We start from the raw sequence: 13,455 nt of genomic DNA on the forward strand, positions 1-13,455 counted from the left end.
ATCTTACAATATATGAAAGTTTTGCTTTCGTAAACTCTTTCCCGTTCAAAAATTCTTTTGTCTAGAATCGTTCGGTATGACAATGTACCCAGGGACAGTAATGCTTTCGCATTCCCAATAAGCAGTCTGATGTGTCTGCCGAATATTTTCAGCTCGCATAAGTTACGGCTATACGAGCTCCACTTTTAATGCTACGGCTGGTATCAGCGTTGCCCCGATACCAAATAGCCCAACTGAGCGATTTGTTAAGCCATATTCCTCATGCAACGGGCCCTATTCGCTGTCCTAACCTTCCAACAGCGCTTGTTCTGTGCCTTTCCTTCTGTGGTCCCTCGTCTTTCGCGCTGTTTTACAAGGAACCTGCACCAACTTGCCCAATTCAACATTTTGCCTCAAAGAGGTGCTGGCCACGTGCCGCCTGCAGCAGGGAAGAAGAAGATCGCAGTACCGTTCCTATTTGGATTCGAGCGCCGCCGCCGCCGCCGCCATTCGCGTATCGGAAACCTTCCGCGCCGCCCGCTGTTGAGGAGCCAACTTCACCTTGTCCCTGGACGAGTGCTGGGCCTCAGTCGCCGCCGCCGCCCAGAGGAACGCAAGGTGAGCTGCCGAGGGCACGTTGCAGACCCCAACCGAACATTGTGCGATGCCGGGACGGGCAGCTCGCAAAGTGACAGAGCGTGGGTGTTCTAGGAGCATGCGCTTTCGCTAGAAAGCTTAGCTTTTGCGGGGAGCAGCATTCTGGCTTATGGTGACTTCCAATCGCAGAGTTGGAGCACTTCGGGAGCAACGTTTTCCGCTCTTTTCGGAGCAGCTGTATTCCAAACGCAGATCTGAGGCACGGATCGCGTCTTCCAATCGTAGACAGGGAGCGGTTGCCGAGCCGAGATTGCTCCGTGGAGCAGTCGGGACTGCTCCGCCGAAATCGGCGGAGTCGACCGGAAGTTTGCGTGACGTTCTTTTTCAGCGGCGATAGCGGCGCCCTACATGCTCTGGCCTGCATGCTCTGGCCAGAGCAAGTGTACTCCAATCGCAATTTCAGGTCGCGCGCTCTGCGCCGGATTCAGGCGCTCTGTCACAGAGCGTGCAGACCGCTCCGGGCCTGCGATTGGAATTCACCATTAGACTAGACGGCAAGCCGATGTAATTGGTCAGTGTGCCAGCACGGACAAGAGTAGTACAGGAGCAGGTTAATGGGCATATGGGTTAGAAAGATTGAGTGTGGTGGAGAGAAAAATTAAGCAGTTCATCCGGAACAGTCACAGGAACGTCTATGGACAGAAATTGTTGAAATTGCGAATAATATTGTACTGGCGGTTCTCTTTGCAATTCTTGAGTTTGATAAGGTATGTTTAAGGTATAGCTGAGGCTGACAAAACTGTAGAGATCATAAATTTAGGAGACCGAGGCAAGTTAGCTGGCATGCCACAGGCCATGGAGACCTTTGGCGACGCTGGCCCATTCGACGGCCTTGGACTGAATGTCAAGGTCATCGCTGGACCTCAGTTTATACCAAGCTTCTTTACAGGGATCATGCAAGAGCTTTGAAGGAGGCTTATGGATTTTTACGCTCAGATAATAAGGTAGAAGTCATCCTTCTGACCCCGAAAGCTGCAGAAAGTATTCAGATTCTTGTTAACCTGACAGCGTTAAAGCCTCCTTTTCCCAATAAACCCGCCATAGGCGTTGTGAGCCAAAAATCACAAGCATGGCTCTGGCAGGTGATGCCCTGAGCAATCTAGGAGGCAGGTGGGCCACCTAGGTCACGTGACCTTGCGGCGTCACTAAAGCCTGTCCACCGGATAGTGAGCAAACTGCCCGCCGTGCAAGGGGTAGTTAACGATTGGTCACTCGTGAAGAGCAACCGCTGGGAGCACCTGTCATCGCAGGGCAGTGACGCATCACTTAACCGCTGCACCACTGCGCCAGGAGAGGTATGAGGACTCCCAGGGATCTATGTATTTAACGTATAGAATGACCTTCTGCATATATACTAATCAACCCATTACGCTGTAGCGTCATGTCCTTAAGGCAGGGCTTAAGTGTCCCCTTCAATTTTTTGTGAATTTTCCCTAAAATACCGAGCATTTACCCATGCCCGAATAAGCGCCCACCGTCCTTTTTTTCTTGAGAATTTGGATTTTCCTAAAAACCGAGCAAGCGCACATGGGGGAATATTCAAAAACACGACGACACATCAAGTGCCCATTGTTCGGAGTCTTTGCGACTCCCACAGCTGAGGTAGGGAAGGGGTGTGAACGAGGCAATGGATCATTAAGGCGATGCACCTATTGCCAGGTCAAGCCGTTTCCAAAGGATGCCAACAAAAAAAAATTGGCTGTGGTTAAGCTCTGGTTAAACCTGGTAGGTAGCGAGAGATTATTTCAGAGACGCAGAACTCGACGCATCGTCCACGACCCTCGTAGATTCGCTGTCGGAAGTTAAGCGGCCCCGTCTAACCACATTGTTTTTACGACGCTTCTCGAGACGTTCAGCACGCTCCTCTTTGGTTTCTTCGTCTCGCCGCCTCTTCCTTGTTTTATTCCGACGGCGAAGCCTGGCTTCCTTCTGCTTAGCCGGCTCCTCGCTCTCCATATCTCAGCAGCGGACGGTGGCTGCGCTAGACCGTATATACATACACCTCCTCTCCTTCTACAGCGCATGCGCACAGCTGCTGCTACTAGGTTCACCACACCCTAGACAAGTTGCTGATCACAAACTTCGAGTCGCTTACTATGGTAGTAGCGTCAGTAAAGGCGATGGCTGCGGTTATGGCGACCTCCTCGGCAACTAGCGGTCCGAAAGTGGAAACTGTTCCTCCATAGCCAATCTGTCGGGTTGACGGTCGGGATGTGTAACCCCTCATACAGTATTATTGTGCATTTTTATCGTGAAGACTTTCAAAAATTTTCCTGCCTCAGTCACTGGCTCGTTTGTGGCGAAACTGCACACAAAACTTGCGTATTATGGTTGCCTTTGCATTGCAGCAAGTTTGACAACGGTGCTTACTTAGGTGAGCCATGCATGATGCAAAAACACAAATGCCTGCGTCGAGATCGGCGAACCGAAACCTGCAAACACCGTTTTTGCGCTGAAGAGCTGCAGTGGCGCCATCTGTTTTCTGCTGTCACCCTCAGATGTTTTCGGACAGTCAAAAAAGCAGACGATATGAGCTGAATTGGATAAAGTCACTCCGCGGAAAAAGGGTTAAAAGAATACTCTTTGAAAGGTAAAGCCTCGTTAAATCAGTTGTCCTGATATTTTTTTTCCGCTAAGGTAGGCGGAAATGTTGGAACCGCTTCAGTTGAAGCCAACGTTATCTACAAATGTTGGTTGAAGCAGAAGAAACGGCCGGAATGGGTTAATCGAAGGGCCCGCGGTTCTTGCAACGCTAGCCTCGGCGCCATGTCGTAACGCTTTCCACTGCAGAAAACAGATGACGCCATTGCTGCCCTACAGCGAAAAAAGGGGCCTTTGCGGGTTTCGATACCCTGATCTCGACGCAGGCGATTACGTTTTGGCATCATGCACGGCTTGAATAAGTAAGTACGAGTGCCTGTCAAACTTGCAACGATAGAAAAGTTACCATAATACGAAAGCTCTGTGGGCAGTTTCGCCCCAAACGAGCTAGCGGTTGAGGCGGAAAAATTTTTGAGTCTTCACGATAAAAATGCACAATACTGTATAGAGTACTTGTTTTAGTTCTAACTTCTCAGAGACTTTTCGGAGTCTCTGCGGCGTCGACATATAGGACATCCTGCAGTGAGCTCAGGGACTTGTGCGGCTCATAGCTCGCTTCTCCTTGGCCTTTATGCGCGTGATATTTCGGGGGAGAGGTTTGTTGGTGGTGCTGTTTTGGATGTTGCTTAGGAAAGCTTGGAGGGGATCTTGTAGGGGTTCACCTGGGCGAATATCCGGACCCCGTAGAATATGTTACGGGTCCAATTGGGCTTATTTTTGGAAATGTGGCGGGGAGTTTGAAGGATGCTTCACTTCCGCCACTGGTTGGCCCGGTATTGCACTGCCTCCGGGATCGGCCTTGTCTTCAGCGCGTCTTTACTATCCCGTCATGCACAGCCCATTCAAGTAGCTTCCTAGACTCAACCCACACTGAAAGCTAGGTCAGTTTAGGCCACAGCAGCTGCATTTTAGAGCGAAATGTCAAACTGACCTTCTCCAGTTCGTGTTGTCAGATGTGCTTTCGCTATAGTTTAATTTTTTGAGTGCACCTGGACCCGGCAGAACCAAAAGTAATTGCAATGTGGGAATGGTCATTCTGTGCTTTATACTCAAAGGTCGCTGGGAGTTCTCATACCCCATTTGGAGGCGTACAGTGGCTAAGCGATGGGCCAGTGCCCTGGTAGGTGGCTGTTTCAAACACAGCCACCGCAGGGGCTTGCGAGACCGAGGTTGCTCTGCCCGACCAACCTCTCCCGACCAATCATTATTTAACTGCCACCTGCGAAAGGAGGGTAGTTTGCTCACAGTCAGGTGGGCGGGTTGCCACCTGCCATAGTGGTAGGCAAGCTGTGGTGATGTCCCATGGTGACGTTACCTGCATGGCAGGAAGGCCACCACCTTCTCAGGTGATTTTTTCACCCATGCTGCCTCAGCTGGCAAGAGACGACGAGGAGTATTCCGCTGAACGGGACCGTTACCTCAATGGCGTTAGTAATGCCCCTGCTGTAGACCATTCAGCCATCCTCGCAGCAATTCACCCTGCGGATGAAATTGCAAGCCTCTCGCGCCGTAGTTTCCATATCATCACATTAATCAACCGCGATCCGTGCTTCCAGGGCGATGCTTGTGATATCCTCGTCTTCAACTGTATCCCGCTTCCAAAGCGGTGTGCGGTAATGACGTAATGAAGCGACATAAATGGAAACAGTGGAACGGAATAGTAAAGACACATATTGCATGCTCGCGCATTCTGTCGTATCGGCTACATTAATCGCCTCGTAATTTTTGTTTCGCCGCTCGCGCTGCCAGGCCTGGTGCGAACATCATCGTCATCAACTGGCGCCGCCCACTAAGCGAGTAGTGGGCTCCGGCCAGAGCGCGACGCGGCTAGAAGGTTGCTATACAATATCCCAAAAAACTCTCAACAGGAATAAAGAGAAGAAAAAAGAGGAAGGGAGTACACGTTAGCGGGGAAGTGGCAACCAACGGCCATCTGACGGAGCATGATGGATGCGGCGAGGTCAGACAGAATAGGAGGTGGCACAGATCCTTTCAGGTAGATGATATAAACATGTATAGGTGTTGAATGGCCGCAGCTGGGGAAGGTGAAGGCACAATAAAGATCAATAATTAGATGCGTGTGTGCCCTAGTATGCAGAACTGGAGAAGTGATGGTTTAAGTTTGTATACACAGTGCTTGTTTGCCTTCTTTGCGCAGGTCTCCAGTGGGCGGCGTGGACTTCTCGAAGGTGGACTCTGAGCTCACCGCGCACGAGGGAAAGAGCAGAGGCCGCGAGGAGGACTGAAGATTGGCGCCTACTTCCAGTGACAGCATGGAGGGCAAGGGCGGAGTGGCGACATCACCCAAGGTAGGCAGGAACGATGACGCGCCGAACAAGATTAGTCGACAGGATGCTGTGTGATTTGCAGGGCGCTTCGACCGCGCAGCCCACGGTAACCGTGTCGAAGAGCGCTTCTCCGGTCTCCTCGTCCAGTCACGTCCCTGCCTCTTCTTCCAGTCGTGCCGCTGTGAGTGCCGTCGTGTCTTACGCATTGTCGGGCCAGATAAATTGCAAACGAGCTTTCCTATTTGTTTCTCGAATGTACCATCTTTTCGAAAAACATTCACAGACGGAGTTGCTTTCTTTGTCGTTTAGTTGGGGACTTAATGCACCTTTTAACCTCTAAATGGGTGTAATTTAAAAACCTTCTGCAGCGACAGCTACATTACGGTAGCATTTTGAGCCTTCAGCGTAGCGGCGTCGCCACCTCGTGGCTGCGCCGCCTCGCTGTCACGTGTTTGGTCACGTGGTGCAGAGAAGGTGCCGGCGGCGCGGCGCCATGGAGGAAAAAAAAAAACTAGGAGGGAGCGTGACGTCATAATCTTGAAGACTAGTTGTAAAAAATATAATGGAAAGCATCATGGGGAATAGGCCCTCACGTGGCAAGGCAGCGGTAGCTCTTAGCGGGATTCCGGTTTCGCTCTTTCGCTGTGTTGCGGAGCACGGACGTTCAATAAAAAGCATCGCGATCCAAGCTGGTTGGCAGTCTGGTAACTGTGGAGGGCCTTTTCCTAACAGTCAGCAGCGGCGTCATAGGAGGATCGCTTGCAGAGGTTGAGCGCGTGACGTCATGCTCCCTCCTAGTTTTTTTCCTCTTCCATGTGCGGCGCCGTGGCTTATCACGTGGTTGGTCACGTGACCAGCCACGTGGTGCGGAGTAGCTGCCGCTGCTGGTGGCGCGGCGCGCCGGCGAAACCGAGCTGCAACAGCTGTGAGCATGCGCCGTGTCAAGTGGGACGAAGATGACGAAGCAACGCCCAGCGAAACGGAGCGGCGAAAGACTGACTTTGCAATTAGACTGAGCAAGTTCCACTCGGCCAGCTGTAGCTATCGCGTCACTCCAGGTTTAACCACAGCTAAACCACCGCCAATGTTTTTCTTACCTTTGCTAAAATTATGGTGTTTAAGACTCATTTATGGGCTCTGTCCGCTGAGTAACAAACCGCGCTACCTGTTTACTTTGTGGAAATACTGTACAGGGAAGTCTACGGGCATTTTCGATATTCCTCAAATGGTTGCAATAACTGCTGAACAAACGGGCATGATGTAGTCACGAGCCTGTTTGAAGCAAATAATTTCGAAGCAGAGCTATATATTTTGCCCCTTTTGATATAAGTTCGTGGTTGATAACGGGTTTATCGTTGGAAATTGAAACAGGATTGCAAGAGGCTCACAAACACTTTTTCGTGGCCACATGCAGGCTGGTGGTTCCCCGGCAGCGTCTGAGGCGGTTGAGAACATTCCACCGACGGAGCAGAGGACACCAAAAAAGTGAGAATCCCGGGCGCTTAGGCGTCGTCGTAAGAATATGACTCAAGCAGCACCTGCCACTGCACTTTGCTTTAAAACGGGCCAAGAGAGGTTCGCCTCTTATTGACCCGTGTTTGGTCGCGAGAAACTCGAGGCTTAGTTTTTCTGAACGACTCTATGCTCTCCGTCGAGATATGTGAGACAGTAACTACATCATTTCCTTTCCTCAAAATCAATTCTCAATTTTTTTTTCTCCGCTACCAATAGTCGGCAAGATTGGGCCTACACTCTAAACATGAATACGCCTATATGGGAGTAAAAAGAGAGTTAGCTGTTCCTCTAGCATGCTCCCCTTTTACAAAAGGGAGTGTGCTAGAGGATAGCTTCTTCCCTTTTTACTCCTTTTTGTTTAGAGTGTACGCACAGAAGCACGTTTGCAGTCACACATAACTACCCACAAACCCAAGAAAGCATATCGACGCAGTTATTTTTTAACTTCCCAAGGCATCTAAAATATCCCAAGAGAAGCTACAATTAACCGAATGAATTTCGAGGCGAGAATTAGTGACAGGTAGTCTTGGCTCGAACCTGTGTCCGCTGGGAGCATGATATTGTTACATGGCGGCCAGCCGAAGAATGAGACAATGTCCCCCTTTGCGTTTCGCCCACCGGCACCAGACAGTACTCCGGCAGTATCCCTCATAGAAGCTGTTGTTCGGCAACAATTCGCCAATCTCGGGATCCAACCTGTTTGCTGCCTCGTCTTCTGCGCCACAATATATATCGCGATTGAGGGCTCCAGTAATCAAGAAAACATGTGCAGGGAGCCAGCCCTTTGAAGGAATTCAACCGCAGCGCTGCTTCATGCTATTTTGAAATGGCAGGAAATGGGCCCATAGGAGCACGTCTTATTCCTGCATTACGAGGGCTTTACGAGACAGGATGTAGAAAAAAGGTCTCCTTCATCACACTAAGCTTTGCTACTCAGTTAAACACATGCAGCATCTAAACAGATCAAGAATTGACCATATGGATTAGTCGATATCGTGCACATCCTCTTTCGCTATCTGATACATGACATATTGTGGTTGATTTCACATGAATTTAGCGTCAATAGAGAAGAAATGACGTAAAACTAGGCTAAGCAATGGCTTTCGGCACAAGTGGGGTACTATAACAGCGTTGAACGCTCTCATACGTGGGTATAACTAACTTGATAAGTGCGGTTACTATCTGTTTCATCTGAGATCTATTAGTGATATTTTATTGGAGTTTACGCGTACATACAGTTACCCATTATTAAGAGGAAAAGCGGCACAGTTACGTGTTATAGAGCGCAAGGCACTGAACATTTCATGTGTTAGCTTAAATATAATGCAAACATGCACAAGGCGGGTGTCAAGAAGCAGCTGTATTATTAAACCAAAGAGCGACGTTTTTCCGCTTCTTTTTGCCAACAGGCAATACCCATCAACCTTATAATGATGGATGTTACTAGCTGCAGGTCGCATCAAACTGGGCGTGAACATGTCGAAACAAATTTCTTCAAACCTTTTTTCATCATTGAAGAGGGCCTCTGGCATTAAACAGTTTTTGCCTGTTTGGCGCCAGACCGTCCACAGTGCCAGTATATTTATGATCTGTAAAGTTCAGTTCTCAGCCCCTATAAAGGACACAAAGTGCTACTAAAGCCGGAAAAATAACCTCGGGACATTGAGATGGTTACATGCTTCGAAGACAACTGTGCGTGGCTTCAACGTTGTAGCATAGAGAAGATTTTTTCGACAACGTTGGAGTGATGACTTACTCTCGTCTTAGGTGACCTCTGTACTAATTGTTATTATCAAGTACCGCAGCGGTGGCCGAGTGGTTGAGCATCCGCCTCGCATGCGGGAGGTGCGGGGCTCGATCCCCACTGCCGCCGGGCACCCATCGGTGAAGCTTTCCCCTGGCCTGGTGCTCGGCTAGTAAGAGGTGAAATGCTTGGAAAATGGGTCTTTGACCCCACCTTGAGTAATCGAAATATACCTTGTGCCATGGCGCTATTTGGCCATAGACGCCCTTGCGCCATAAAAATCCATAATCATCATTGTCAAGTTCGGTGAATAAACAGAGCTTTAGTGCACGAGGTAAAAGGAAGAGGTTAGCTTCGAAGCTGCACTGCATAACTAACCCGACCGACATCCGTTCCTTCTAAGTAAAACGCGGCCGACCTGCGGGGGCAGCAGTTACTCCCAAGGAGCCATTGGCTCAGTAACAGCAAAACGCAGCGCATGGTTCGTGGCCTTAATTAGCTGCGGCAGCCACCGGTTATTCCTCATTATTTCCAAGTCTTGAAACCTATCCACCGCACATGCGTTCAAATTAGGTGTGTTTGGATTTTCGGACCAGATATTGGAATACACTATCCAGCGATCAAACTACTGCTGCGTCCTAGCCCCTTTCCCCACGCGCTAATAAAATATGATCACTGACTTCGAACCAAAATCCACCCTGAAAAATCTGGTTTCATTATAACAGACAGGCAGAGGTTTAATAATTGAGTCTTGTTTGACTGATGCCAGCTGCTGGTTAAACGGTTGTGTAAGTGAAAGCGGAACACAGTAATTTCGGGTTTAAATCATGCGGGTGTTCCACCAAGAGCGCGTGGTCTTAGATGGGTTAGTTAGGTCAATGTTAACTGTGACTCAACATCAACGATTACTAAAAATCGTGCAGTTGCCGTTGTATGTATGAGGTCAGTAGAGCTCGGAGCAGGAGGAAGACGGCCCAAGACAGCGCATTATCTGTGTGATTCTGCATATGATAGCGCAATGTATCGCTAGATTCGCTACCAAGTATAAATCACGCTCCGTTGCTTCTTCTGTTGTGCTGGATATCGTAATGATTGAGAGTGTACGGACTAAGACCGATGGGCCGCAATCAAAAGTACTGACAGCAGTTCTGACGTGCAAACAGTTTGTGTATGCACTGTTAGCGTGAATGCGCAGTACTCTTTGGGATCTAGTGATCGCCCTCTTATAAAATGACGTCCATATCTACCAAAGCCACATTACCTAGCGATCAAGCTATAAACGTAAATTAGTTAAGCTATGCGATTCATTGTAAAATTTGTAATGGGTTCACTGGCCCACACTCGTGAAATCTATTGTCTACACATGACTATGAGTCTCATCCCCTTCACAAAGCGACCCCTTTAAAGCTTACTTTTTGTCACGCGGCACAGCGCGTGAACGCCCATTCAGTTCTCATCTTGTCGTGTTTGCTACTCTTTGAGGACTTATTGCTAGGCGCTTGGCCGCAAAGTTTGCGAGCAGCCATCACGACCTTCTTCCTATCTCCTCCTCCCCTTCCTCAGTGCAGAGTAGCAGGCCAGATATCGATCTTTCGGGCCGACCTCTTCGCCTTCGTGTCATCGAATTTATCTATCTATTTAAGTGGTTGTCACCGCATGCCGCCGAGAGGGCTGTCATCACCTTACTTTAATAGTCTTGTTTAGAGTGAGTGAGTGAGTGAATAAGTTTTATTGCTCTTATAAAGGAGTCTTGCTGCTTGCCCGAAGATTCCGATGTCTTCCAGGCTGAGCGTGGTTGGCGCCCCTAGTCCAAGGCACCACTGTCCCTGGCCATCCGGCATGCGTGGCTCACTAGGTCTCTTTGGATCTTGAGCTGGCTGCTGGTTAGCCGGTCCTCCCAATGCTCCGCATTTGGCTCTTTGTTACCTCGGAAAGCTATATTGTGTATGCATTCCCATGTGATAGAAGCCAGTCAGCATAGAGAAGTTTTGTGGATGCTCTCTTCCTTGCATATTGTAATCGTGATGATTCCGTGTTGTGTCCGTGATGTCCGTGGTAATGCTGCGTCCTTGTTGTGACCGTGAGAACATTGTCACAATAAACTCTCTCTCTCTCTCTCTCCACAGGACCATTCTGGTGCTTCTTGTGGGCGTCGCCGTAGTCGGATTTTTGGTGGTCGCCATCGCCACGGTAATACTCACTCGCAAGGGCGAAAAGGGTCCCTCTGGCGTCCATTCCGGGACAAATGCAACGAGAAACACCGGCAGAACACCAAAGATGAATACGTCGGCGTCGACACCTGTTCCCAAGTCTAGCCAAATTACGATAGAGTCGAATGATACGACGCAGTGGAATGATACGACGCAGTCGAATTATACGATGCAGTCGAATGATACGACGGCTTCGGGTGACGCTCGTTTCTACGAAGGTGACCCGATGTTAGACGGCGGCGAGCATGCGTCCGATGGGAGCGGTGAAGTGATCAAAACGGGAGGAAAATTCAACAATCGTTCAGGCCTCACCACATCATCGGGCGCTGCAGGCAGCACCGAAAGCCAAAATCCTGATGCACTCGGAGCGACCCCTACTGTTGAGGAGGATGCCAGTGCTTCCAGTGAGACTGAAATTTCGGAAGCTTCCACCGCGCTGAGCGCAGCGGATGAACCAATGTCGGGCGGTGTCGAGCACGCGTCCGATGGAACTGGCGACGGGATCACAACGGGGCCAGAATTTTCCAGTGATTCAGACGTCGTCAAATCATCTGGCCCTGGAGAGAACTCTGGAAGTCGAGATCGTGAGGCAGACGCAGAGATCCCGAGTGTTGAGGAGGACGCCAGTGGTTCCACTGAGGCTGATATGCCGGAAGCTACCAGTGCGGCGAGCCCGGAAGAAACTACGATAAGCAGTTAGTGAGGTGACAGCTGCGAAGAGAGGAGTTCTGCAGCACTCATGGCAATGCCTGTTAACTGCCACGAAGTCCGGTTAAGAAGTGTCCTATTCGTTTTTATTAAATCAGAGTTTCATTAAGACTGTAAAGCGCTCGATTTTTTCAAATATTTCTGGCGCGAGGCTAACACACATTCTTCATTGAATTTATTATGGCCAGCTGATTAACTGCACCTTAGAAATATCGGTATTGAGTTTTAAAGGCTGTACAATTTTTACATTATTCCATTTGATAACGATATTTTTTTCGGGAACATTCGCAATGCGGCTTCTTTAATTTTGCCACAGAGTAAGAATTAAAAGTTCGTTTTCAGTTGTAGTTGAGAGCTTGCTGACAAAAGCTACTTAGCCATGTAACAATTTCAGTTTTAGATGAAGTGAAACTGAGTGTTACCTGCGCGCTCTATGATTTGCAGTTAATTTACTGCATGTTCACCTTCTTTTCTCGACAGAAAATTTGCGAGTACGCACACTAAGACATAGACACACACGCTGCCGGCTTTTTGCGTAACGGGACTAGTAATGCTTTGGCATTAATACGAATTCACCTGCTTGCGAGCTAGAGGCAGAAGGCATTGCTACGGATTACACAATGCGTCCAATGCGCCTAGCACTTTTTCGATGCCAGCTATTGATAGAAAAGGTCAATGGTTTTTACATCCTAAAAAAAAAAAGGCCATGAGCCAAACAGTAATCTGATCTGCTTTAATGCAGTCTGATCTGGTACAAGACACAGTACTCGCCTTTCTATTGCACGGGGTAAAAAATACATAATGCTAGGAAAGCATTTAGCCTAACCTAGCCTGCATCTGTAAGTGTGCTTTGGATGCCAGATATCAAAGGCAGCTAGCACGCTAGGGTTTTTATTCTGGCTTTATCTAATGTTGACTCGAGGACCGTGGTCATATGCGCTGATAGCTCCCGAAATGTTAACGGAACAATAACCGCTGGTAATTACTTGCGTCGTGAAGTCGAGCGGGTACATTATGTGCGAAAGAAACCGTTGGTGGTAAGCATCTCCCACGTATTATACAATTCAATAAGATATTTAACTCAGAACCTCGATAGAAAGGGCACAGAGAAAGAAAAATACTTTGCAGGTTACACTTTTTAATAACTGCTCCCAGAGAACTCGCCCCGCTTCCCCCCCTCCCCCCCCCCCCCCCAAAAAAAAAGAAAGACTATCTGCTTTTACGATTACGATTTCAGGTATGTCCAAAAAGATTGATTTGTGTGAAGTGGGGAGTACGTCATTTTAAAACGTTTTAAAAAAGAACGCCGAAATCTCCGTTTTAAAGGAGAGAACGTAGCCAATACATGCAGGCTTTTTTTTTTTTTCATGCGTTCCCTTGATCCAAGCAAAATTATTACCGCACTTGCCAAACCGATGCACAGGCGTTTAAAACCCATAGCGCAAAAAACTCTCCGCCAAGTGAAGCGCGAACCACGGCCGCCAGACCTAAAACCGGGTAGTTTCTGATACAGCATAAAGCACGCGCCGCCGAGGCCAACTTCTCTGCACGATGCGGGCAAACAATAAACCCTTGCATGAAGCATTGAAAGCGCCCCTGGCGAGCAGTACTGGCAGCAGCGCGGCTTCGCTCGACGCGGCGATAAGGCGAGCATTGGTACATAGAGATGGGACAGCCGATTTTGCCGACGCTTCCTCGCTGTCTGCTGCGCATCCGATGATAGAGGGCTCTGGCGTGCAGTTTTGGCCAGTTT

General features: G+C 49.0%; 1 long non-coding RNA gene across 1 annotated transcript; it reads left to right on the forward strand.

Moving 5' to 3' along the window:
• Positions 1-462: 462 nt before the first annotated feature.
• On the forward strand, positions 463-5,701 carry LOC144107897 (uncharacterized). Its single transcript, XR_013309432.1, has 3 exons — positions 463-597; positions 5,396-5,546; positions 5,608-5,701. It is a non-coding gene; the product is annotated as an uncharacterized LOC144107897 (long non-coding RNA).
• Positions 5,702-13,455: the final 7,754 nt, after the last annotated feature.

Source organism: Amblyomma americanum, chromosome 10 (assembly GCF_052857255.1).
Source record: "Amblyomma americanum isolate KBUSLIRL-KWMA chromosome 10, ASM5285725v1, whole genome shotgun sequence".
NCBI lineage: Eukaryota > Metazoa > Arthropoda > Arachnida > Ixodida > Ixodidae > Amblyomma > Amblyomma americanum.